This window comes from Molossus molossus, unplaced genomic scaffold (assembly GCF_014108415.1).
Source record: "Molossus molossus isolate mMolMol1 unplaced genomic scaffold, mMolMol1.p scaffold_m16_p_8, whole genome shotgun sequence".
Classification (NCBI taxonomy): Eukaryota; Metazoa; Chordata; class Mammalia; order Chiroptera; family Molossidae; genus Molossus; species Molossus molossus.
Window position 1 is genome coordinate 57,700,725 of NW_023425402.1, and position 26,034 is coordinate 57,726,758.

General features: G+C 35.0%; 1 protein-coding gene across 1 annotated transcript in view; it reads right to left on the reverse strand.

Annotated features, from left to right (window-relative positions):
* FUT9 (fucosyltransferase 9) overlaps window positions 1-26,034 on the reverse strand; it is a 161,241-nt gene that overhangs the window by 60,300 nt on the left and 74,907 nt on the right. Inside the window, exon 2 of the mRNA XM_036249310.1 lies at window positions 12,326-12,414. The gene's annotated coding sequence lies outside the window, so the exon portion shown is untranslated. The remainder of the gene's footprint in view (window positions 1-12,325; window positions 12,415-26,034) is intronic.

Genomic DNA, 26,034 nt, shown 5'->3' on the forward strand with positions numbered 1-26,034 from the left:
AGTTTTAAACTATGACCCATAAAAAAAACCACATTTGATATCATTATCCAGAATACATACATACACACACACACACACAACATACAAACATAAATAAACCATACTATCCACAAATATTAATATTCTAAAAATACTAGACAAAAATATTAATTAAAAAGTACACTGAACTAAACAGAATAATATGGTTTATGCATTTTTGCCTAGCATTTTTAGAGTAGGTCTTTGTTCATGGTGATTATATTTCATAAAGTTTTTAAAGGAGCTTATAGGAACTGATACGTACTTGTTTGAGCTTAGCACAAATTCTATTAAAATATTTTACAACACCTTATAAAGTATTCCTCACATCAAAAATCAGTGTAAATCACCAGGAGCAGAACATTAACAAAATAGCTGTGTAGGCATGCATGGCTGATAAAAGTGTCAAGCAGAGTGTTGACATGCTCCCAAATAGTCTCCCACCACTGCAGTACTAGTCCAAGGATAATTTTCAGGTATTTTTTTTTTTGTAGAGATATTAAGATATGCCTCCACATTATATATTTTATATAGTCTAGTTTATATCTCTCCATTATTTGAACCATAGTTCTGCTGTCGAGTGCACACCTACCTACAGGCAGTAACCAGACTGTAACATGCAGCCAAAGCCAGAGAAGGACATATTCCATTTGGGGCAGAAGAACTAACATTTTGCTCATTTTCAGAAGCAGCTTATAAATGCTTGTTAGGAAGGGAGCAGAGATATGTAAATTCTTATAATCTTTGTTTTTTTGCTCAATTGTCCTAAATGACATTGAGTATTACAAAATAAGTTTAATCAGCCCTGGCCTGTTTGGCTCAATGGTTAGAGCGTTGGTCTGGAGTCCACAGATACCCGGGTTCAGTTCCCGCTAAGGGCACATACCTCAGTTGCAGTTTGTCCCCGGCCCTGGTTGGTCGTGCGGGTGGCAGCCACTTGATATGTCCCTTTCACGTCAATGTTTTTCTCTCTCTCTCTCTCTCTCTCTCTCTCTCTCTCTCTCTCTCTCTCTTCCTCTCTCTCCTTCCCACTCTACCTGAATAAAAAGTGGAAAAATGTCCTCAGGTGAGGATAAAAATAATAATAATAATAAGTTTAATCAAGAGGAACAAAATTCCTATCCCAAATAATTTATTATTTATTTGTGTACAAAAATTTAACACAGTACGCAGAAAACAAGACTTTTATATTTGTTCCGACATCAAGTGATGCAAATGTTAAAGTAGAATAATACACTATAATGTGGGGAACTTGGCGACTTTGTAGGCACGCAAGAGAGAAATACAATTCATTGGTAAATGGCACCGTTCGCCTCTGCTCCATTTCATCTTGGAACTTAGGCAAATCTCTCACCTCCCTGAGAGGCTTATTCAGATAACAAATGGAGACTACAGTGCCTTCTTTGTAGGACTACGGTGATTGTCAAAAATAATTCTTGTAATTCACTGACATGTTTTAAATAATTAGTAGATTGTAGGTGGAGCCCCTTCCCTAACTCCTCTCCACAATATTAGAAAAGTGGTTTCCTTGTTGAGAACAGGTGAGAAGTTTTCTGTGTGAAGTTGGAGGAGAAAGATGGCCTCTTTGGGTGTCTATAATATTGGCAAAGTAATCTCTGTCTTTGGGGGACTTGTGGGGGTGACTCCCAGAGGACTCAGGGAGTCAAAGTGTGGAAGCTGGGACTTCCTGAAACATCCTGAGGTTACTGAACAGCCACAAGCTCTTGAAGGCCAAGAAGCAGTAGAAGAAGAAATACATTGTTTGACATAGTTGTCTCCTCAGGGATGAAACTTGGAAGCAAATGCCTGATTGCTCCTTTTAGTTAAAAAATTATGACAAAGGTCAACAATGATCTGAAACAAGGGCTTGCATGTGTGGGTGTGTAGTGTGTGTATGTTTAAGGGAGGACGACATCACTACACTTGTGATCTGCATAGCTCTATTGGTTCGTGTGAGCAGCCACACAGCAGCTGAACCGCAAGTAACGAAAGTAAAATCTGGCTCTAAAATGGGTTGCAGAAGTGACAGCATGGAAGACACAGGCATCATCCACATCGAGTTAACCTAGACTTATCTTACTAATATTTTTCAAAAACAAAAAAAAGAAAAAGAAAAAAATAATACCTCCTTTGGAAAGATGTAGCCAAGAGAAGTTGGTTTTGGGTGGTAGAAAACAGAAAGGGTGTGCATAGAAACAAGAGAATCCAATATTCCCCAAAATGACTGTCATTTAAAACAAAGAAAAAAAAGTGTTCCCAGTTGCTGACTAAGGAGGAAAACAAAATTTAAGAGGATGAGAACCAAAAAAAGGATGTTGAACTGTCAGGGACAACTTCCTGGGACGAAGTTGTAAACCATTCTAGAATGAAATACAAATAGGTAAAAGCACGATTTATATTAAAAAGAGGGAGATAGGAAGGATCCAAAAATCAAAACCAGAAACCCAAAAAATCATCAGATACTCTAGATAAATGTAAATTTAGAGAAAAGTAGTTCTGTGAACTAAAAAGTTTAATGAAAAGATAACATTTATACATGTATAATCACACCAAAATGTAAAATTTTATATTTTTGATAGTGAAGTAGGAAGTAAGTTTCCATTGCCAACTTTATTAACTTAAAATGTACTTACCCCTCCATCCAAGTGTCACTCTTCTTTCCAGTGGGCACTTACTTTCCATGTTTATTTCACTGCTTGATTCTTATATAGTACTTGTCAATCAGAAGACTGCATTAAAGTCAAACTTCTAGTTATTTCCTAGTCTTTCGTACAGAGAGCTCTTCTTGGTATCCTCCATCATTTTCCTCATGAAAAAATTTTATCATATGGTTGTTGCAAATACAGCTTGATAATAAAATGTTCCTATACTTGTAGGAAATAACTTTTTTTGTTGTTGTTTGTTTCTGTATCTGTGGTAGTAGTCACCAGAACTAATTTTAAACCTGCTCACTTAAGCAATGTCAGTTCTAAAAATCATAAAAACTGATTTCACACAAATTTGATCAACTAATGGTAGCATAAGTTGGTGAACACACATTTGCAAATTAACCAATTAGTAACAATCCTAACTTCTGAAAGTCAGTTGATTAGAAAAGACTCACTCCAAAGAACACACTTCTGAAAGTCAGTTAATCAATGGCACCCTCTCCTTAGGACCCCTGATGTCTTTGTTATGCATTTTGCATTTAATCCTTTCAACAATTCTACAGTATAAGTCCTATTATTATTTTCATTTTGCATTAGATCACAAGGAATAGGAAGTTTAAAACTCTTGGGCTAGTCACATACCTAGTTCATTGTGAAAATCTAAAGACTCACTCTTAAGCCATAATTCTATTCATCTGCAAAAGAAAATGATCCAAAAATAAGGACAAAAACACTTGATAAGTGTTTAATACAAGATTAGAAAAAAATTAAGTAAACAGTCATTATATAGATACCTGTAAAATAATGTATATGTTAACATGTTAATGATTTGGGATTGAGCACATAATCAAAATATAAAATAACTATTATATCATGTGAAATTATGTGTACATACAAATTAAAATAAAAGGAAACATGGACAAATAACTAAATTTTTGGGGTTGTGGAATTCTAAGTGCAATACATTATTATTGAGTTTTTAAAAATACTGCTTTAAGATTTATGTAATAACAAAGTAATCTAGATATAAATTATGGTCTCTGTATTTTAGGTTCCTAGCCAACCATCCATATTCTATGCAAATTACAATGTCCCAAAAGATTCCCGATAATTCCAAAAATCTTTTGAACTCCTGATTATTTAGTGCTCTGAATTCCTACCCTGGAGATTTCAAATTCCATTCATGTCTTATACCATAAATGTTCCCTTTCCTCTGATTGCTTTGACCTGGATGTGGAACTCAATCTCTTTCTTTCCCCTGCACCTTTCGCAGAAGGCACAGTTAACACATATTTCTGAAGTTTTAGATGAAGAAGTGTTGTATCACAATAGAGCACACAAATTAATATTGACCACAAACCACACTTTCCTATAACTGTCTTGGCTCTCCAGCCCATTGCACATTTTCTCCTCCTTGAAGATTTACTGGTAAAGTCCCTTGACGTTGTCAGGTAAGGCAGCTTTCTATCTTCTACCTCTGTTTTGAGCACAATGAAAATTTGATATTGTATGTCTATAAAACCAAGAGAGCATAAGCCAGATTTCTTTCTTTAGTATCATAGAGATTTACTGGAGATAGATTATAGTATCCCCAAAATAAGAATAGAGAAATTGTTATATTTATTTTTACATTTAAATGACATTAAGTTATAAATTTTAAATTAACATAATCTTTTTAAGTACAAATATTAATATAATTTTTTAAATTGTAGGACATAAAAAAATAAAAGGGAAGATTCATTTTTTCACTAGGAAGATAAATTTAAAATGAAAGAAAACCAAAATAGAGATAGTTGAAAATAATTAAAATTAAAGTTCAAAATATGTGGAATGATCATTTAATAAGGATAGCTAGAAATCCTACAAAAATAATATGCATAATTTAAAATAAAAGTTTAGGTATGTTTATTTGCTTCTACTTATTCTAAGAACTTAACTAACATAAATATTCACACTATATTGTTTTTCTTGCTGGAATTGATTCACTTTAAGTGTTTTCATTTCTTTTTATAGTGTAACCACAGTAAAATTATAGTCTCTAGAAGTAAAATTTAAGACCAACTTGAACATAATAAGTTGAGATTTTCAAGATATCTTTGTCTACTAATTCTTTCACCAGAGCATATAATTTGAAGCATAGACTTAGAATTGCTTATATCTGCATATTCAAAATAAAGATATATCATTAAAGGAATAAGAAGAGAAAAGAATATAGAGTAGTCATCATTATAGATAGAGACTTCCATTGGCATTGATTTTGACTCTACTGTCAAGGTAAAGATAAACTGATATTTATTAGGCAACCAAAATAAAGTTCTCCTGGGCACAGATGGTAAAAGCACTGTATCCACAACTTTCTTCATAATTACCCAAGCTTCATAGAATTCTCTATCACCAACTATATTCTTTGGTTTCTTTTTTTTCTTTGTAAAGGACTGAAGGGAATCCTTGGGTCTCAAACCATCCTCACAAGCAAGAGTGGTTAAGAAGCAAACTTGTTTGACTCTAAAGAACCTCTGAGCTTAAGCCAGTCCTCATCCCCAAATTTCTTAAACTAGTGTTCCATGTTTGGATAAAATATTAGTGATGCAATGAAAGATATTAGGGAGCAATAACAGAGCAATAAGTTATCTTTCTTTCCATTCATCTACCCTCTTCCATTTACTCATGCATGCATCCAGCTACCCATCTATATTTTGCCTACATCTCCTTGGGGAAGGGATAGAATCTGAGACATCTAGAATCACTTTCTACATATATAGAATGATCGTCACAAGTACCAGGACTCTGGAGTAGGTCCCACCCATGCTACCCCAATTACTCCTGAAATAACTTATTCTCTTAAGACCACTTTCCTTAACTGAAAATGTTCTCAATGGTATTTTATTTAGAAATTTAATACTGAAAATATTTTTAGTTATCTACCATGCACCAGGCAGTACAGGAAGAAGGCTTATTGTAAAAGAGACAGGTCTTGTGAAAAATAGCTCTCCTGAATAACCCCTTGAACAACAACAAAAACCCAAACCAAAATGAAATAGGTGTTAATAATGGTGGAAAGGGTTTTGTTTGGAAATAAGAAAATAATGAGAGCTCTCTTTATTCAAATATAGCAGAGAGGTAGACTTGGGTGTCTTCTTTTCAATGAAGGTTTATTTGTTATGACAGATAAAAAATAAGATTTAAACATGGGATATACCAGATTCATTTTGCATTTGTCTCCTACTATATTATTATTTGGAGGTATAGAATATGTTTTTCTATTGGTGTGTCTTTTATTGTTTATCACTCTCTTATATTGAAGAAGCTTTTTATTTTTTTTCAAGAAGCTTTTTAAATAGCCTATTCAAGTATTTTAAAATTACCTAATAAAATAAAGTCCCTTAAAAGTCAGCATTGTGATTAAAAAGCAATAAGGAGAAAGCTTGATTTACTAATAAGTGAAAGTATGCTATGCATTCTCTCCATAGTAGAAGTGCCTATGGGTTGTGAGATCACTCCAACGCAGAGAAATTGTTTCAGATAGGAATAGTGACGTAAGTGCTAAAGGAAAGGAACACGATGTCCAAAGGTAGGTAGGTTTTACTTTGTAAAATGAATCTATCTGAAATACTGATATATAAATCCAGTGAAATGGCACCAGGGAAGATTGTTGAGAAAAGACATTATAAATACTCTTGTGAGACAAATAATCATTCCTTAATAAAAAAATAAACAAACAAAAAAAACTTCTTGCCCTGGCCGGTTTGGCTCAGCGGTTGGAACCTCGGCCTGCAGACCATAGAGTCCTGGGTTTGGTTCCCGCTAGGGGCACGTACCAAAAAACAGAACAAAACAAAACAAAACAACAACAAAAAATAACTTCTCATTTTTTTAGAATTTAAATTAATTTATTTTTGTTACAGATGTTTCTCCTCCCCCCCAACTGATTCCCCCTTCCCCTCCCTCCCCGCCCTCTCCCCAGCTTTGTTGTCCGTTTTTCATGCATACATGCATATAAGTTCTGTGGTTTATCTTTCCTCCCACCCTCTCTTCTGGGGATTGTCAGTCTGTACCCCACTTCCACATCTCTGGGCTACCCCATTCCTCAGACTGAAAATAACTTCTCATTTAATAAATTTTGTGATTTTTGGGGATTCTCCTACAATGTTTCCTTGAAGTAAAACTATTCTTGTGTCTGATATAACATAAATATATTAGCAACAGTGATTTCTAATCTAGTAGCCTTGGTTGGATTTTGGAGTTCAACAAAATCCCAAATATTTCAGACATTTCAGAAAACAGAGATTTTTGGCTTTAAATGTGAATAATGCATTTTAAGAGATGATATACAATTTGTTACAATTTTATTTAAATTGAGAAGAGCTTGGGCATCTCTGGAAGTTAAGAAAAGAAAAAGAACATATTCTAAGAATCATATTTCCATACAGTGTGGACTTTATGATGTGGTACAAAAGGGGTTAGGGGAAGCAAGGTGTGTTTTGTGTAGGTGTTCGACACCAGCTGCCTGCCTCTGTGTGAGTCACTTAACCTCTTGAAGACTTTTTCCTTATTTATAAATAAGGAATGTTATTTGATTTCCTACTTTACATGCTCAGTGTAACACTGAAATGCCATAATGACTATAAAAGAAACTCGTGTTTTCCTCAAGATTAGAATGAGGATAAGAGTTTTGGGAGAGAATATCATAGAAGTGAAGTGCCCTCACCACATCCTGCCAGGTACCTGTGGTCGACATGACTTCTTTTGGAGATATTAGCCTCGGTCACTCTGTGAAGGCAGTGTCTGCTTTGTTTCTCCTCATTTCTATACTCTCTGAGTCACAAAGACTAGCCCACACTCAAGAGAACAGGGATTGAGATTAACCTCCTGGGAAGTGGGTAAAGTGTCTACGTACATTATTTGTAATTTTTCTGCAAAGATGTTCCCTTTTCTGTCATTTATCTATCTATTCAATCATTTATTTTTATCAGTGTGGATTCATTAATGTGTATTTTATTCATGAGGTTATAATCTGATAAAATCAGGCTCAGTATTTTGTTGCTCAAAGCATTTCAGCTTTGGTGATTCAGAATTCTTTCTGGTTTTCTACTGTGTTCTTTCGATATGTCCCAGTAATTTCTTTTTTTGCCACTATTTCATTTTCTGGCACTATAAGATGTTTCAGGTTCATATTGTATTTTTCTCGGCCTAGATCTAGAATTGGCCATTTTTCCTGCGTGCCCTGGTTACATTTTTTTTTTTATTGGAGAATATTTAGAAAATAAGTCTGTACACGAAGTATGTTCATTGCTACAGTGAGTGGTGTTACTGCTTTTAGGACCTTTCCAGAAGTAGAGCTAATATGTTACATATGTAGACCCGTCTATGCATACAGATCTAGCTTTATTGTGTATCTATCTGCATGTCCACTAACATAAAAATGAGTTATACTGATGTCTTCATCTCTTATCTAGCACACAAGGTTAATTTTACCTATGTCATTGTGCTTATTTGTAACTTTCACTAACAATTTATTTATTTATGTGTTTCACCCTAGTATACATGCAAAATAATTTGATAATTATTAACTTGTACACCTCTGAAAAAAATTTTCAAATAGACCTACATCAAACTAAAAAGGATTTGCACAGCAAGAGAAACCATCAACAAAATGAAAAGGGAACCCACTGAATAGAACATATTTGCCAATGATACATCTGATAAGGGGTTACTTTCCAAAATATATAAATAACTTATGCTACTCAACACCAATAAGACAATTAAGCAAATTTAAAAACGGGCAAAGGATCTGAAAAGATACTTCTCCAAAGGGCCTACAGATGGCCACTAGACATATAAAAAACTGCTCAACATCACTAATCATCAGAGATAAAAATTAAAACTACAAAGAGATATCACCTCACACCTGTCAGAAAGGCTATCATCAATAAAACATTAAAAAAATAGAACTATCTTTTGAGCCACCCCCCCCCCACACCCAAGTGATTCCAATTACTGGAATATATGCAAGAAAACCTGAAACACTAATTTGAAAGAATATATGCACCCCTATGTTCATAGCAGCATTATTTACAGTAGCTAAGATCTGGAAACAGCCCACGTGTCCATTAGTGAATGAGTGGATAAAAAAGCTGTGGTGCATTTACACAATGGAATACTACTCAGCAGTAAAAAAGAAGGAAATCTTACCTTTTGTGATAGCATAAATGGACCCAGAGATTATTATGCTAAGTGAAATAAGCTAGTCAGAGAAAGACAAGCACCATATGATTTCACTTATATGTAGAATCTGATGAACAAAATACACTGACGAACAAAATAGAAACAGAGGCATGGATACATGGAACAGACTGACAGCTGTCAGACAGGAAGGGGGTGCTGGTGGGCTAGATGAAAGAAGGTGAACATGAAAAAAAAATCATATATTTAAAACACATAGACACAGACAATAGTGTGGTGATAGCCAGAGGAAAAGTGGGTGGGTGTATGTGGAGGTGGGCAGAGGGAGAGAAAATGGGGAATGAAAGAGACTTTGCTTAGGGCTATGGGTACACAATACAGTGTGCAGAGGATGTTTTCTTGAATTGTACACTTGAAACCTGTATGGTTTTGTGAACCAATGTCACCCCAATAAATTCAATAAAAAAAGAAAATAAAAAAAGTATCAAATAGAGTAAAATGTCTATGTACAGTTATTTTTCTCTTTAACATTATTGTTCTTAGTCTTTGTCCTATCAAAACTGTTTCTCAAAGTTACTAGACTAGGTCCTTTTCCCCCTGGGCCTTCAGTGAGTGTATGTCTTACACTGGTAATCTGGTTAGATTCATTTGTCAAGATTTCTATTTCATCCTGGAATAGTCCAACATCCTATTTTATTTATTTATTTATTTTAAATTGCATACTATCTACCTCACTCTTTGTGTTGCATAGTCCTCTAAGTTTTGATGAGTGCACAGGCATTTGTCCAGCACGTTACCATACAGGATAGTTCCATCACCCAAAATTCCTCATGTTATCACTCTGCAGTCAAGTCTCCCATATCTAAACCCTGCAACCACTGATGTTTCCTGTCTGTATGTTTTGTCTTTTCTAAAATGTCACATATATGGAATCACACAATATTCAGTCATTTGGGTCTGCTTCTTTCACTTAGCAAAATGCATTTAAGATGAATTCATGGTATTGCATGAATCAATAATCGTTTCCTTTCTATAGTTAAGTACTAGTTTAATTGTATAGATATGCTACAGTATGTTCATCCATTCACCATTTGAGAACATTTTGGTAATCATAGATAAAAATGCTATAAATATTCACATATAGGTTTTTGTGTAAAAACAAGTTTTAGATTCACTTTGGTAAAAACCTAAGAAAGGGATTGTTGGATTATATGGTAAGTGTATGCTTAATTTTATTTAAAAAATTGGCACAAAGTTTTCCAAAGTTGCAATATCATTTTTAATTTCCATCAACAATGAAGGAGAGTCTCTGTGACTCCGAATGCTCGTCGGCAATTGATAGTGTTAGACTTTAAAAAAAATACTAATTTTAATAGGTGTCTAATGGTATCTCATTGTGATTTTAATTTTGCATCTCTCTTAACTAAGGATGTTGAAAATTCTCCCATATGCTTATTGGCCATACATTCCTTTATCAGTTATATGACTTACAAGTCTGAAGCTTATATTTTCATTCTTTTAATAGTGTCTTTCACAGAACCATAAAAAATTATTATCTATTCATTTATTGCTTTCATTCACTCTTTGTAATGGGGATGGCTGTACTCTGTTCCTTCCCACAGAGTACAACAGAACATGTACAATGAATCAAATTACAAAAAAATTTCAGTGTGTCTCACAGCTTGGAGATTTAGACCTTGTATATTTTATCCACAATTTCTCCAAAAACATGTTCTATAAAATACCATTTTAGTCAGAGGTATAGGATTTGACATTTTTTTCCTCAGTGAAATTTTAAACTTATCTGCTTCATTGGTGTACTCTGATATCAGCCTACAAAAGTTATTAGGTAGCAGAACTGTAGCATTAGATCAACAGTCCTCTGGACAATAGTTGTCCAATATAATAGCTCCTAGACACATGGGACTGTCGAGTACTTGAAATGTGTCCAGTATACATTAAATAACACTTAATTTTAATGAACCTGAATTTAAAAACTGATACTCAATTTAGTTACTGAAAAACTTTCAGTATGTGTGGAACAACTTGGCCTTGGGAATCTACTCTTTTCAACTATAAATTTTATGAAATCTGAATATGGATCCAGTACATCCAATAAAAATTTAGTATCCAAATCGAGATGTGATATAAGTACACACTGGATTTCGAAGATATGGCATAAAAAATGTTAAATGGTTCATTAATAGTTTTTACATTGATCACATGCTAAAAGGATTATATAGATTTTATAAGGTTAAATAAAATTTATTATTAAAACCCACTATACTTGCTTTTTTTTTTTTTTTTTTTACCTTTTTTGATGTGATCATAAGAAAAGTTTAAATTACATGTGTGGCTCACATTATATTTCTATTAGATAGCACTGCTTTAGAAACATATATAGTGTATTAAATTATATGTTGTGTCAAAGGCACTAATTCAGTGTTCTAAAATGGCCTGGTAATGATCTTTCTATCCACCACGACTTCCAACCCCTGCAGCCTAACTAGGCACACCTCATTCTCCTGCCTTTGTAGAGAAAGATCAAGGATCACCAAATTTCAAATCCCTTGTGATATAATTTTTATCCTCAGACAAGGTTTCCAACAACAAAAAGGCTGAGAGTTTAGAGAGTGATGCTTGAGATGGGTTCTGCAGGTTTGGAAGAATCAGGTGTTGTGCTAGAACAGCAACTTCTGATGCCCTAAATGTGCCATAAATTTGTCCCACAATTGAATACGAAGGGCTCTAGTTATCATTCACTTGGAGGAAGACGATATTGGACTGCCTCCTTGTCTTCCTGCTGCTGTGAGTTAGTACTTAGTGCTTAGTCCTTCTTAACTCAAAAACAAAGCATAGTTGTGCAGTCTTTCTCTTCTCCTTGCTTTTAAACAATGTACAATTAATAGTAAAAGTTTTTCTTACTGAACAAAGAAAACTTTTTATTTAGTTTATTAAATAAATTGTGTGTGTGTGTATATATATATATACACACTCATATACACAAATGATTTAGTGCTATATGTATTATCTTGCCAGAACTAAAAAAATTTTCAAAAAGATAATTAATATAGTAAAAATTGATCTGACGTTGAAATAGTAAATATATTTTTAAGATACTTCAATAAATTTTAATACTTTACCATGAAATTCTACATGCCCAATATTTTTGAAAAAATTCTAGAAAACTAAGTAGTATAAAAATCTTAAGTATTAAATATAATATTTATAAAAAATCTAATAAAATGGATATATTATTCTACCATGATAATTATATTAAACTTTAATTTTGAAACAATGTTAAATCTAAAATTGTAGAATACCTCCTCATATAAGATAACCATCCAGAACTATTCTATATTTTGGATGAGTTGTAGCTTACACTTTTCTGAAACAATCTAAGTTATCCAAAAGTCTAATTGAACACATTTCTCTCACAATCACGCTAGCTTGGAAATGTAAATATGTATACTTACAATATAGAGAACATATCATGGGAAGCACATAGACCGTTGTAATGCTATTCCACTGTATTTTAAAATTCTTAAATTAGTACATCCTTAACCTGTTGGGAAAGAAAAAAAATTGTTAGTTAAATGTGCTGGGTATATAAATTCTTTGGTTCATCTCATCCATCCTCCCCACCCCCTATTCTGAGGTTTGTCAGTCTGAACTATTATCCTTTCTATGTCTCTGGGTCTATTTTGTTCATCAGCCCACCTTGTTCATTACATTCTGCAAATAAGTGAGATCATGTGGTATTTGTCTTTCTCTGGTTGGCTTATGTTACTTAGCATAATACTCTCTAGGTCCCTCCATGTCATCTCAAAGGATAAGGGATCTTTCTTTCTTACAGCTGCTTAGTATTCCATTGTATATATGTACCACAGTTTTTTTATCTGCACATTATTGATGGACACTTGGACTGTTTCCAGATCTTAGAGATTGTAAATAGTGCTACTATGAACATAGGGGTACATATATTCTTTCTGATTGGTGTTTCAGGCTTCTTAGGATATATTCTTAGAAGTGGGATCACTGGGTCAAATGGCAGATCAATTTTTAATTTTTTGAGGAAACACCTTACTGTTTTCCATAGTGGCTGCACCAGTCTGCATTCCCACCAGCAGTGTACTAGAGTATCCTTTTCTACATCAAACTAAAAAGCTTCTGCACAGCAAAAGAAACAACCATAAAAATGGAAAGGGAACTCACTGTATGGGAAAGCATAATTGCTAATGATACATCAGATAAATGGTTAATTTCCAAAATATATAAAGTGCTCATACAACCCAATAAAAAGGAAGACAAAGAACCCAATTAAAAAATGGGCAGAGGACCTAAATAGACACTTCTCCAAAAAGGACATACAAATGGCCAAGAGACATACGTCCCTAATCATCAGACAGATGCAAATTAAAACAACTATGAGGTATCACCTTACACCTGCCAGAATGCCTGCCATCAACAATTATCGAATAACATGTCTATATTTTATATCAACTCTTGAATGTTTTCTGGTGTGTGTAGTTGTCATTTAATCATCATAGCAATTATGTAAGGTGGGTTTTATTATCCCCATTTTTCAGAGTTCGGATTGTTCAAACATCTAGTCGGTTTAAGAAGCTAGAAGTTGTAGCTAGGGAACTAGGGTAAATCCAGAAGTAAGTCCAAGTGTCTACTCAGACAAGTCTTCAGTAGCACAGGCCCTGGACACTGTTTATAAAATAATCCTGCCTGCATATCTACTTTCAATACTATTTGAGCCCCAATTTGAAAAAAATAATGTTTTATAAGGTAGATAAAGTTTCTCTGCTGAAACTGTATATATCTTGTGCTTGAAGTTTTTAAATGACCAAAAGTAAAATTATTGCATATAACATATATATACTGGTTGTATATTTTGACATAAAAGATCAATATATTTAATATAATGAACATAGAAAAGGGGTGGGAGCGGGAAAGGGGATCTGTGGAGGAAAAGGGGAAAACATCTGTAATACTTTCAACAATAAAGATTAAAAAAAATAGAAAAAGGGCATCCACACCTATCTCAACTGGTTACAGATGATTATATTTGAGCAAATGATAGTTTTGTAACAATAATATTTTGTCTCAGCATCAAATGCTGTTCTTGCTCTATTTTTACCATGATGCTTTCATTTTTTTTTTATTTTTTTTTGCTGGAAAGTCAGAAACTCAAACATTTAGAATCCTATCTAGAATGAGAGCAAATAATTAGGGCCAGCAAGTGTCCTGAGTCCTGTTATATATTTGGCAACTCAGATTTGTGTGTGTGTGTGTGTGTGTGTGTGTGTGTATGCACGCGCACACACACGTGCATTTCTTAAGTCATGGCTATGATTTAATGGCTCAGCATGCAGAATAAATAACACTCAAGCTATGAAGTTACTCTTGTATAATTATTTTTTTATAAAGGTTTGACTATAATTATCATTTCTATCTTGCTTTTTGTATTTTGTGTAGGGACACAATCATTCTTTTCCATTCTGTACATTTGTGTCTAACTCATCAAATGATTAGAATACATTTTTCTCTTCTAATTTCCTAAAATGCTTGCCTTTTCTCCTAGAGCAGTCAAGGCATTTGTCCAACATGGGGAAGAGATGGGCACAAGACACTCAATTTCTATCTCCCACTTTGATAGATGGTTTAAAGTCAGTTGGTCTGGAGAAAAGAGGATTTCAAAATTCCTTTAGTCCCTTCTTACATATAAAATCTAGAATTGGTGGATTCGTTTATTACTTGGATGTTTTGCCAAGATCCAGTGCTTAGTAATGTAAGCATAAAACACTAAGATGATTCACTAATTTTACTTGTCATCTTGATGTTATTCAGTAAGCACAAATGACTAAGTTTTCATGGAATTTTATATAAAGGAGTTTCTAAGCATGCAGAAAGCAATAGGAAGAGAGCCCCTTTTATGTATTATTTGTAGATATAACCAAAGTGAAGAGAAAGATCCTATCAGGAGAGGAAAGTGGCTGCCACTGCTCTCGTTTTCTCCTCTCAGCTTCTTGAGGTCAAACATCTGGTGGGGGTAGCTTTAGAAATTCTTAGTAGAGAAATTCTCAGGGTTTTGCCTGTGATTTTGGGAAGGGATTACTGTGCTGAGTAATCCCACACCAACGCCTGGTGACTCAGTAGTGTCACAAGGGTCCCATGGTACAAGTAAACCCAGTTTGCAATCCCAGGTCTCCCCTGGTTATGGAGTGGCATGAATAACATGCTGAGAAAAACTAGCCAACCAGAAGCAAAATGGCTGAGCTACGAGATTTGTGAGGTTTTCAGCTTTAACTAGGTGTCAGAAGAGGAAGGTAGTGGACCTAAATGCCAAGATCCAGGACAGACTGAACAAGCTGGACCATTAGGCAGAGACAGTGCTGAGAACGGCAGAGCTGCCCACAGTAGGACTGGACAGCCTCCTGGAGTGGAGGCAGTCGGGGAAGGTCGGCCTCACCAAGGAAGCCATGTTTGATCTGAGGATAACCACTCAGCCTTCTCTTCAGGATCAAGCTTTGCAAGGAGAGGGGATATTAGATACAAAAGCCCAGGACAGGAACAAGAATGGCATGTTCAAGGGGGGAAGAAACCCAGAATGCATCCTGACCCAATGAGGTGGAGAGGGAGGCAGACAGGCAGACAATGATCAGCTCATATTGGGCTTCATAGGCCATTGTAAGGAGGCCAGGCTTGATTCGTTATACAACGGTGATAGGAGAATTTTGACTGGGTAACTGATTAAAACTTTAAAAGATCATTTCAAATGTTCTGTGGATAGTAGAGATGCAAACCTGGAAGTGGAAGTCGGTGTAAAAACTACTGCAGTAGTTGAGCTGGGAGATGACGGTGGGTGTAAGTTTGGTGGCAATGATGATGGACATAAATGCTTGGGTTTGTGATATATGAATCAAGTTAAATACTATTCATTAATTTCACAAATGTATTTTTGAGCCATCGTATAAGATAGGTTATTGTTTTTCTCTAGCAGAGAGTCCATTTGAAAAAATATGAATTACATAGTTATTTATATAAAATATTTTAGTTGATTTGGGTAAAATTCACCAAAGGGGAAAAATATGGAAGCACATTTAAAAATGGTTTTTAATTATTGTTGAACCAACTGATTAAAGGTAGTATAGATGATTTCAAAAACATTATATGATATTTATAAATAAAAGAATAGGAAAATAGAAAAATGTAGCATTATGTATCAGGAAGAAAACTTTACAGGACTCTGAACAATGTTATTAGAAATATCTCAGATATATTAAAAGCTAAATTCCATTAATAAGAGTAAGTTCCTTAATTCAATTCACCAGATGTGATTAAAGGACATCTAATTTTGAACAAATAAAGACAATTACTTTATGCAGTTTATAATAATAAATGGTATTTGCTGCCAGAAGAGATCACCAAGCCAATTCCCTTGGCTATACTTTAAACAGAATTTTATGACTTCAGAATTACTACACTGGGCCTTTTTCTTTAATTCAACATACATTTTCCTAAATGTGTTTTATACAGCAGTTGCTAAGTGGAATGGCTAAAAGGGTGACAGAAACACTCTTCTGCTCTTGAAGGGTTCATAGTCCAGAGGAGGAGAGAAGGGGAATGAAGAAATTTGTACAAAATGTCTGGCCAGGGGCACAAATATAGCACCATTCAATTTTACGTGGTTGAAGCTTAATAGGAAATAGGTTGTGTAAAGGGAATGTTGAATTACAACTAGGCAGTGCAGTGTGAACAAAGATACGGAGGATAGAGATAAAATGGTTTGGGACTAAAAGATAACCTGGCTTTCGTGGAGCAAAGTGAGGCAGTGTGATGAAGTCTATGCAGCAAGCAGCCAAGGTAAGAGAGGCGGGTCATTGGAGGGCCATTTGGTCATGCTGAGAGCTCAAACATCATTAACACTAATAAAAATGCCACCTAATAATAAAAGTGCTCACTATATATCAGCCACAGTTTTCAGAGTTCAACCTACATGTTCTCATTTAAACCTATCAACAAATCTATAAGATATTGTTTTAGAGGAGTAGGAAGCACGAACAGCTTAAGCAGTTTGTCCTAGGTCAGCCAGCTTGTAAATGGTGCAACCAAGGTGAAACTCAGACTGATTCTAGAGCTTCATCTTGGTCCCAGAGGTCTGCCTCCTGTGATCAACACAGGATGATCGAGATGTAAGGGATTCCTTTTCAGTCATGTACATGAAAAATAAGTGATTTTTTTCTCACAGTACAAAATGTTGATTTGCTCTTTATTTTAAGTAAAAACAGGGATAAGACTCTTATACCTAAAAACACAAAGCCAAATGAGGAAGAAAGGGGAGAGGAAGGGAGTGTTTCTAGTGCATTTTACTGTGGGACGCATTCTAGTCTGGATGGTTTAATGGTCATCTTCCTCGGTCCATATCTCTGCAGAAACTGGGATAAAAGAGTGGCTATGAAAGAAATGTGGAAATGGTGGTTGTTTCTATGGTTCCTTGATTATTTTCATCATCTGGGTTGGTCTCTCTTCCCTCCCTTCTCATACAACTGGCTTGGATGATCTGTCCTGACCCTTATTCCTCACGCATATATAACACCGATCTTTGTCAACTCAGAGAACAGTGCTGGGGCTGATGGAGCGACTTATTCTGACTGATGCAGACTCTTGTACTTGCTGAGTTGCTGCAGAAGATGGATTAGTAGTGCTTAGGACCATTAACAAACATCAATATCTTGAAGACTTTAAAATGTGCTTGGTGAACAGGTTATTGTTATAATAGAAGACATTTAAAATTGATGTGTCTGTAGTTATACAAATATTTTATCCCTAGAAATACTCTTCAACATACACTTTTAGAGAGAGGAAGGACTGGTTTATTCTCTTAAATTCTGAAGAACCCTTCAGGGCAAATTATTGAGCTTCTGTCACCTGGGGCTTGAAGCAATTCTGAAACCCTCCTTGTGCACTCTTCCTGAAGCATCCCTTCCACTCAAAGATTTGGGCAAAATATATTTATTCTAAAATAGATAGATATTATAAATAACTTGCAGAATGTACATACATTTTTATTTTTATTTTTAAAATATATTTTTATTGATTTTTTTTTTAGAGAGAGAAACATAGATAGGATGCCTTCTGCACAGCCCCTACTGGGGATCAAGCTGGCAATCTGGGCATGTGTCCTGACCAGAAATGGAACTGGGACCTCCCAACCAGTACATGAGATGTTGCTCAATCAACTGAGCCACACTGGGCCATACATACATTTTTTTTAATTTTTAAATCCTCACCTGAGGATAGTTTTCCATTGATTCCCGGGGGTGGGGTTAAGAGAGAGAGAGAGAGAGAGAGAGAGAGAGAGAGAGAGAGAGAGAGAGAGAGAGACACATTGATGTGAGAGAGACATGCAGGTTGCCTCCTGCATGACCCCAACCTGAGCTGATCATCAAACTGCAACAGAGGTATGTGCCTTTGACCGGAATTGAACTGAGACTCATTGGTCTGCGGGTTGACACTCTAACCACTGAGCCAAACTGCACAGGGCACATTTTTAAAGATTTATTTATTTAACCAAATATTTTGACTCCCTACTATGATAGGTGCTATTCTGGTTATTGATCTTAAAGCAGTTATTCTTACATATTTAAGGTTATCTTGTTCTGGTTAGTGAGAAAGGAACATAGTATGTTTTAACATGTGTATGGGGAATCTTTTTTCCAGTTTTATTAGAAAATAATTGACATACTCACTGTACAAGTTTAAGACATACAATATGATGATTTGATTTACATATAATGAAATGAATAATGCAATAGGTTTGTTTACTAACATCCATCATCTCATATAGATACAATAAAAAGAAAAAACATCTCCTTGTAATGAGAACTCTCAGGATTTACTCTCTTAAGAATGTTCATATATATCATACAGCAGTGTTAGCTATAGTCATCATGTACATTACACCCCTAGTACTTATTTATCTTATAACTGGAAGTTTGTACCTTTCAACCACATTCCCCTATTCTCCCTCCCCCACCCTCCACCTCTGGTAACCATAAGTCTGACCTCTTTTTCTGAGTTTTTTTTTTTTTTTAGATTCCACCTATAAATGAAATCGCACAGTATTTGTCTTTCTCAGTCTGAGATACTTTACTTAGCATAATGGATGAACCTTAAATGTTTCTTCCATGTCTTGGTTTTTATAAATAAAGCTGCTATGAACAGGGTATATATGGATATCTCAATTTCTTAATTTCTTTTTCAGAAAATGTGTTGTTAATGTATAGAAAGGTTACTGCTTTATGCATGTTAATTTTGTATCCTGCTATCTTACTGAATTCATTGATTAGATCTAACAATTTTTTTTTTGCTGTGGCTTTAGGTTTTTCTTTATATCAAATCATGTCATCTACATATAGAGACCATTTTACTTCTTTCTTTCCAATTCTGGTAGCTTTTCTTTCTTTCTTTTTTGGTAAAACTTCCAGTACAATGTTGAATTGAAGTGGTAAGAGTAGGCACCCTTGTCTTGTTCCTGATCTTGGAGGAAAAGCTTTCAACCATTCAACACTGAGTATGATGTTTGCTCTTGGCACATCATATATGATCTTTATTATATTGGAATATTTACTTTCCATACCTAATTTTTAAAAGATTTTGTCATGATGGATGTTGAATTTTATGAAATGTTTTTTTCTGCATATATTAAGATGATCATATGATTTTCTTTCATTTTTTGTTAATGTGGTACATCACATTGATTGATTTGCATATGTTGAACCAGCCTTTCATCCAAGGGATAAATCCCACTTGATCATAATTAAAAATCCTTTTAATGCATTGCTGAATTCAGTGTTTTATTGAGAATTTTTACATTTATATTCATCAGAGATATTGGCCTATTGTATTCTTTTCCAGTAGTGTCCTTTTCTGGTTCTGGTATCAGGAAATGAGTTTGGGAGTGTCTCTTATTTCTGAGTTTTTTTTGGAAGAATTTGAGAATAATTGGTTTTAATTCTTCTTTAAGTGTTTAGTAAAATTCAGTAGTAAAGCCATCTGGTCCTGGCTTTTCTTCATTGAGAGAATTTTTAGATTACTGATTCAATCTCCTTACGAGTAATTGGTTTATTCACATTTTTATTTCTATGGAAAATCTTTTTATAAAATTCCAATGATAAGAATTTGCTTTCAGAAGCAGGAGAAAATACATCATGACTATTTTGGTTTAGACATGGGATTAATAAAATGCATTAAAGAGACAGATGGTAAATATTTTAAGCATTGCTGGTCAAGAGGTAAAGTCAAAGATGCTCTATAGCTACTCATCTATTCTATAATTTCTGTCACAATGCCTCAACTCTGCTATTGTAGTGTACTGCAGACGTAAACAAAAACAAACTCTTACTTACAAAACCTAACAGTAGGTCAGATTTAGCCCACGGACCACAGTTTGTCACTTTCTGGTTTAAATGATATAAATATTTTTGTATTATTTCAATGAAATATGCATTTAAAATATTTTTTTTTAAATTTTCTTTAAATTGAATCAATAAATTTAAGCACTCCATCCCCTCATTTCTCCAGCTTTGAGGAGGTGTTGGTGCCATTAATGCAATGAACAATAATTCCCTGGCTTGTGAGAGACAGGCCACTCAGTAGCCCAGGGGTTTCTAGTGACAGGATGAGCATTGGGCTGAGGTCCAGTGGATGTTCCCAAGAAGCAAGTGCACTTCTTGCTTGTTCTGATGATGCTTTAATTTCTGATCCTACTTGTTAAACCCTCCCTGGATGAAGGATCTGAAAGTGGGAGACAGAAAAGTAACGTCAAGATAAAGATTATATGATACTTCCATCCATCCATCCTCAGTCACGCTCATTCAGAGTAAGATGTCTAACTGGGAACCAAGTTGGGAAACAGGCCAGGAACAGATGGTTGGTGACGCTATTACTTTTTTGTCTATGACAATAACAACTAAAAAATGGACACTTATTTATAAACAGATTCATGAACTATATTTCTAAGAAGCGCTGATAAGTGTGGGGTAGGGTCCAGAATTTCCATTTATAATAAACTCTCTTTTTCTCCCAGTGGAATTTTTTGCAGGTGTTTGAGACAATCTTGTAAAATATCACAACTGGGCAAGTTCCATAATTTTCAAAACAGTTGAACAAAAGGGATATTAGAAACTCATATGATTATTTAAATAACTATTAAAATATTTTTGAGTGTAAATTAACTGCATAAAAATAAATGTTTTGCTATAAATTTTAATTCTAAAACTTAAGCTATAGCTTTATAATTTAGACCAAGACCTCTTCGAAATTAATGATCAAAATAATAAAATTTAGCATATGATTTTTATAATCAACAAAGAAGAAATACTAACCAAAAATATAAACTAAGATTTTATACCATGACAACTTAATTTAAAATTATGTATTTCCTCTCTTACAACTCTCCAAAAAGGACATACAAATGGCCAAGAGACATATGAAGAAATGCTCAACATCAGTAATCATCAGAGAGATGCAAATTAAAACAACTATGAGGTATCACCTCACACCTGTCAGAATGGCCGCCATCAACAAATCATCAAACAAGTGTTGGCGACAGTGTGGAGAAAAGAGGACTCTGGTACACTGCTGGTGGGAATGCAGACTATTGTGGCCATTGTGGAACACGCTATGGTGTTACCTCAAAAAGTTAAAAATTGAACTGCCATATGACCCAGTGATCCTACTTCTAGGAATATACCCAAAGAAACCTGAAACACCAATCAGAAAGAATATATGTACCCCCATGTTCATAGCAGCACTATTTACAATAGCTAAGATCTGGAAATAACCCAAGTGTCCATCAGTAGATGAGTGGATGAAAAAGCTGTGGTACATGTACACAAAGGAATACTATGCAGCTGTAAACAACAACAACAAAAAAGATCTCTTATCCTTTGATTTGGCATGGAAGGACCTGGAGAGTATTCTGCTCAGCAAAACAAGCCAAGCAGAGAAAGACAAATATCACATGATCTCATTTATTTGTGGAATATTAGGAACTAAACAAACTGCTGAACAAAATTAACCCAGAGACATAGAGGTGGGGAACAGACTGACAAACCTCAGAGGAGCGGAGTAGGATGTTGATGGGGGAAAAATGAGAAACATTTGTAACAAAAACAAATTAATAAATAAAACATTTTAAAAAATAAAAATAAAATTATGTATTTCCTCTTTTAAATCTGATGAAAGATTTTTTAAGATCAGAGTTTCTTATTAAATGCTCATCCTCAAATAAATAATGTCCTGGGAAAGAAAAATAATCTAATACAATTTTAGCTGCAATTGATGCATTAAATATAATCGTTTGTGCTGTGAATAAACTGAGTTATTTAAAAAATAAAATACATTATATAATTCAGAATGTAGGTTAATTTTACAGCAAATCTGTACTCTGATTTATTGCATGCAAGAAAAAGCATTTTGTTTTAAAATGCATTCATCTCCTTTTGAATCATTTGAAAACTTGTATTTCAGGATTTTAATGGCCTAAATAAAGGTAGCACATTCTTCTGTCCTTACCCTATCAGAGATGAGGGCTCCAAGATAATGACTAGATGTTGACTCTACTAAGCAAGCACAGAAGAACCCAAACTTAAACTTTACAAAGACTCTTTAAATTTGTTTCTTTTTTTCCCCCTCTTTATTCACACTTAATAAGTGTTTTGGAAGAAATCCATGCCTATGAAAACCATTTACATTTGTGTAGGTTTCTGTTCCCAAAATTTTGTATGCACGTCCCTCATATTTTTCATATATGTCTTTCATTCATGGGCCATGTATGGGAAATGTGCAGATTTAAATCCACATGAACACTGGAAAATTAAAATGAAATATAAGGCCATTATTCATATAATTTTTAAATATTTATCTACTAAAGGAAAGATAAATAAGATAAGCAACCTAAGTTTTCTTCATTTTGTCTGGTCCACTCTGGTGAGTAGGTACAGATGTGGACCCCCAGCCTTGGGTTTGCCAAAAGTGAGGTGCTGGGAGCTTGGACAGAAACCAGTAACTAGGAATGCTCTGATCCCAACCACTCTGTTGGGATTGATACATCTATATTACAAAGTTGTTTAAATACAGATATCACATGATGCCACTTATATGTGAAATCTAATGAACAAAATAAACTGACAAACAAAATAGGTCCAGAGGCATAGATACATGAAACTAGACTGACAGATCTCAGAGGGGAGAGATGGGGGGGGGGAGCACAAGAAGAGATTAACCATAGAACATATATACATACATACATAGCCCATGGACACTAACAATATAGTGTTTTCCTTTAAAAAATATTCTTGAAGTTCTTTTAATAAAACAATACACACAAACATATGTACAAATAAGAAATCATTAGGGTATAGATAATAATATCAGCAAACATATATAGTGCCAGGCATTATTCTAAGCATTTGTACAGACACTAACTCATTTAACGCTCCAACAATGCTATGGCACAGGTACTGTTATGACTGCAAGGTTTACAGATGAGCTAGGATAGATCATTAGCCTGTTACACATCTAACAAAGTAGTTAAGCTGAAATTCCAAGTCAGACTGCCGAGCCCAAAGGTCTGTGCTCTCAGCCACAATGCTCAGTGTGAAACTTGATGAAACTATCAGTGGGTTGACTGCAAAATGTCAAGGCAGGCCAACATTTAGAGTCTATGGAGATAAGGAAAACCAGCAAAGTAAACCATGAAGGAGTTCCCAGTGTTGTACAAGAAAAAAAACAGAAATGTATAGTGTTCTGGAAGGCAAGAGAAGAAAGGTTTGAATTTGAATTTGAAAAGAAAGATCAACTATGTCAAATGCTGCTGACAATGCAAGAAAGTGAGGCCTGAGGCTCTGTCTGGATTCATCAATGTAGCAGTTCTTGGAACACTAGACAAAAACTACAGCACATGGTAGGACAGGTCTGGCGGGGCTATGGTCAAGGGAGAAAGAAAGGAGAGAAACCCGACTCGGGCAATGCAGATGCCTCCTCAGAGGAGTTTTCTTCAAGGAGGATCTGAGAAATGATATGTGAGCTGAAGAGAGGGAGAAGGGAAAATAGTCACTGTGAGCATTAAATAAGATTTGTGACATGCTGAGACAGTTCTAAACATAGCAAATGGTCATTCAAGGTGAGTGGTTGTTAATCCAGTCGTCCCCCCTTATCTTTGGGAGTATGTTCCAAGACCCCCACTGGATGCCTGAAACTGCAGATAGTATCAAACTCATATATGCTGTGTGTTTTTTCTATACATATATGCTTATGATAAAGTTTAATGTATATGTTAGGCACAGCTAGTGATTAACAACAACAAGTAAAAATAAAATAGAACAATTATAATACACTGTAATCAAAGTGATGTATATGTGGTCTCCCTCTCCCCCCCTCAACATTTTATTTTACCATACTCACATTTCATCTTCTTGTGATGATGTGAGATGATACATGATGTGATCAGATGAGGTACTCAGAACATCATACAATTTAAAACTTATACATTGCTTATCTCTGGAATTTTTCCATTTAACCTTTTTATTAGACCAGAATTGACCACAGGTAATCAAAACTGTGGAAAGCAACATTGCAGATAAGAAGAACTGTACTATTTTATTACTTTGTAACTTTTAAGTGCTTATTCTGTGTGTGTGTGCACACATGCCTCTATATTGGTGAAGGGTGAACAGAGCTACAGATGACCTGACTTTTGAACTAATATGTACACAAGAATTCACTGCATCTCACAACAGGATCATGGGTGTTTCAGCAAAAAAGAACAGCTTGAGCAGAAGCGTGGAGTGAGAAATGACATGGGGCACTATCAAAGTGTCTTCCTAAAACACAGATCTGCATTGGGGGGCAGGGTGCCTAAACCAACAACAAAAGATTTTATAGCTCTTTCTTGACTGGGAACATTTCCCAGAATGCGCCACATAAAAAACAAATTCCCTGTTCGAGATTTTTTAGGAAGTTTTGAGTTGAGCAATGAAAAAGCTGTTTTTTCACTAAAAACCTTTCCAGAGATTTCTGAGTATGTGACAGACAGCATTTCCAAAGCTTGATTGACCTCGGGGTCTTTCACAGCACAGCATCACATGTGGTGAGACACTGACTTAAAGCAGGAAGACAGGCACTCTTCCAGGCTTATTAGCATCACCAGAACTTTTATACACTAAGGCGTAGGAGTCATCAGGTCTGGATTTAATTCTGGCTCGGCCGTTGAGTAACCATAGGGAAATTTCTTAATTCCTCTGCCCCTTACTTTATTCCTTTGTAAATGCTAGAATGTCAGCGTGTACCTTCTCTGAAGGACTGTTGAACACAGTAAGATAAAGTGGGTAGAGTTCCTGGTGCAACTGAACAGGTCGAAGCCATGGAAGTCAGCGCTGTTCCTAGCCTCTGCCGTGCACTGCAGCTGTGTGGCCAAGCTCCTTCCTCCTCATGGAAAGCGCTCGGAAGGCAGAGACAGTTGCTTATTTATCACGTGCTTCACGCCACATGCTTCATGTCTGCCCATACTTAATGCCCAATAAATATAAATGGTTGTTGGGCTGAAAGGATAAAAATGCTGAAAGAAACTTCCATTAATATTTTATTCACTCCCCATTTAATAGCGGCAAAAATAATATTTTAAAAAGTCACTATTTTGTGGAGCCTTATGTAATTATCATCTTTGAATAATTTTTAATTTTATCTCAGGAGGTGTTATGATTATATGTTCATATAATATAGGCATGCGGAAAGGCATATTCCAATTCCTGTTTTTGTTATAGAGAGCTTTTCTGTGATATATCCTAATTCATAATACAACTTAATGTATTAGCTTGTCTATGCAATTTCTTCATGTATATAAAGCCAAGATTAGCATATCCTTTCCATTTGTCGGGGAAATGTGCCATTCCATCATGGGATGGTGTTGTCAAACATAGTATCCATCCTCTCATCCAGAGATGCCCAAACCTCACCCAAATGCACTAGTCACACGGGAAAATAAATGAGAGCACAGAATAATCCATAACAAAACATTTTCAAGGGATTAAAATAAAAATAGACAAAACTTATGAAACAAAGTGACTGCCGATTCATTCATCAAATTACTAAATATTTGATAAGCACATTT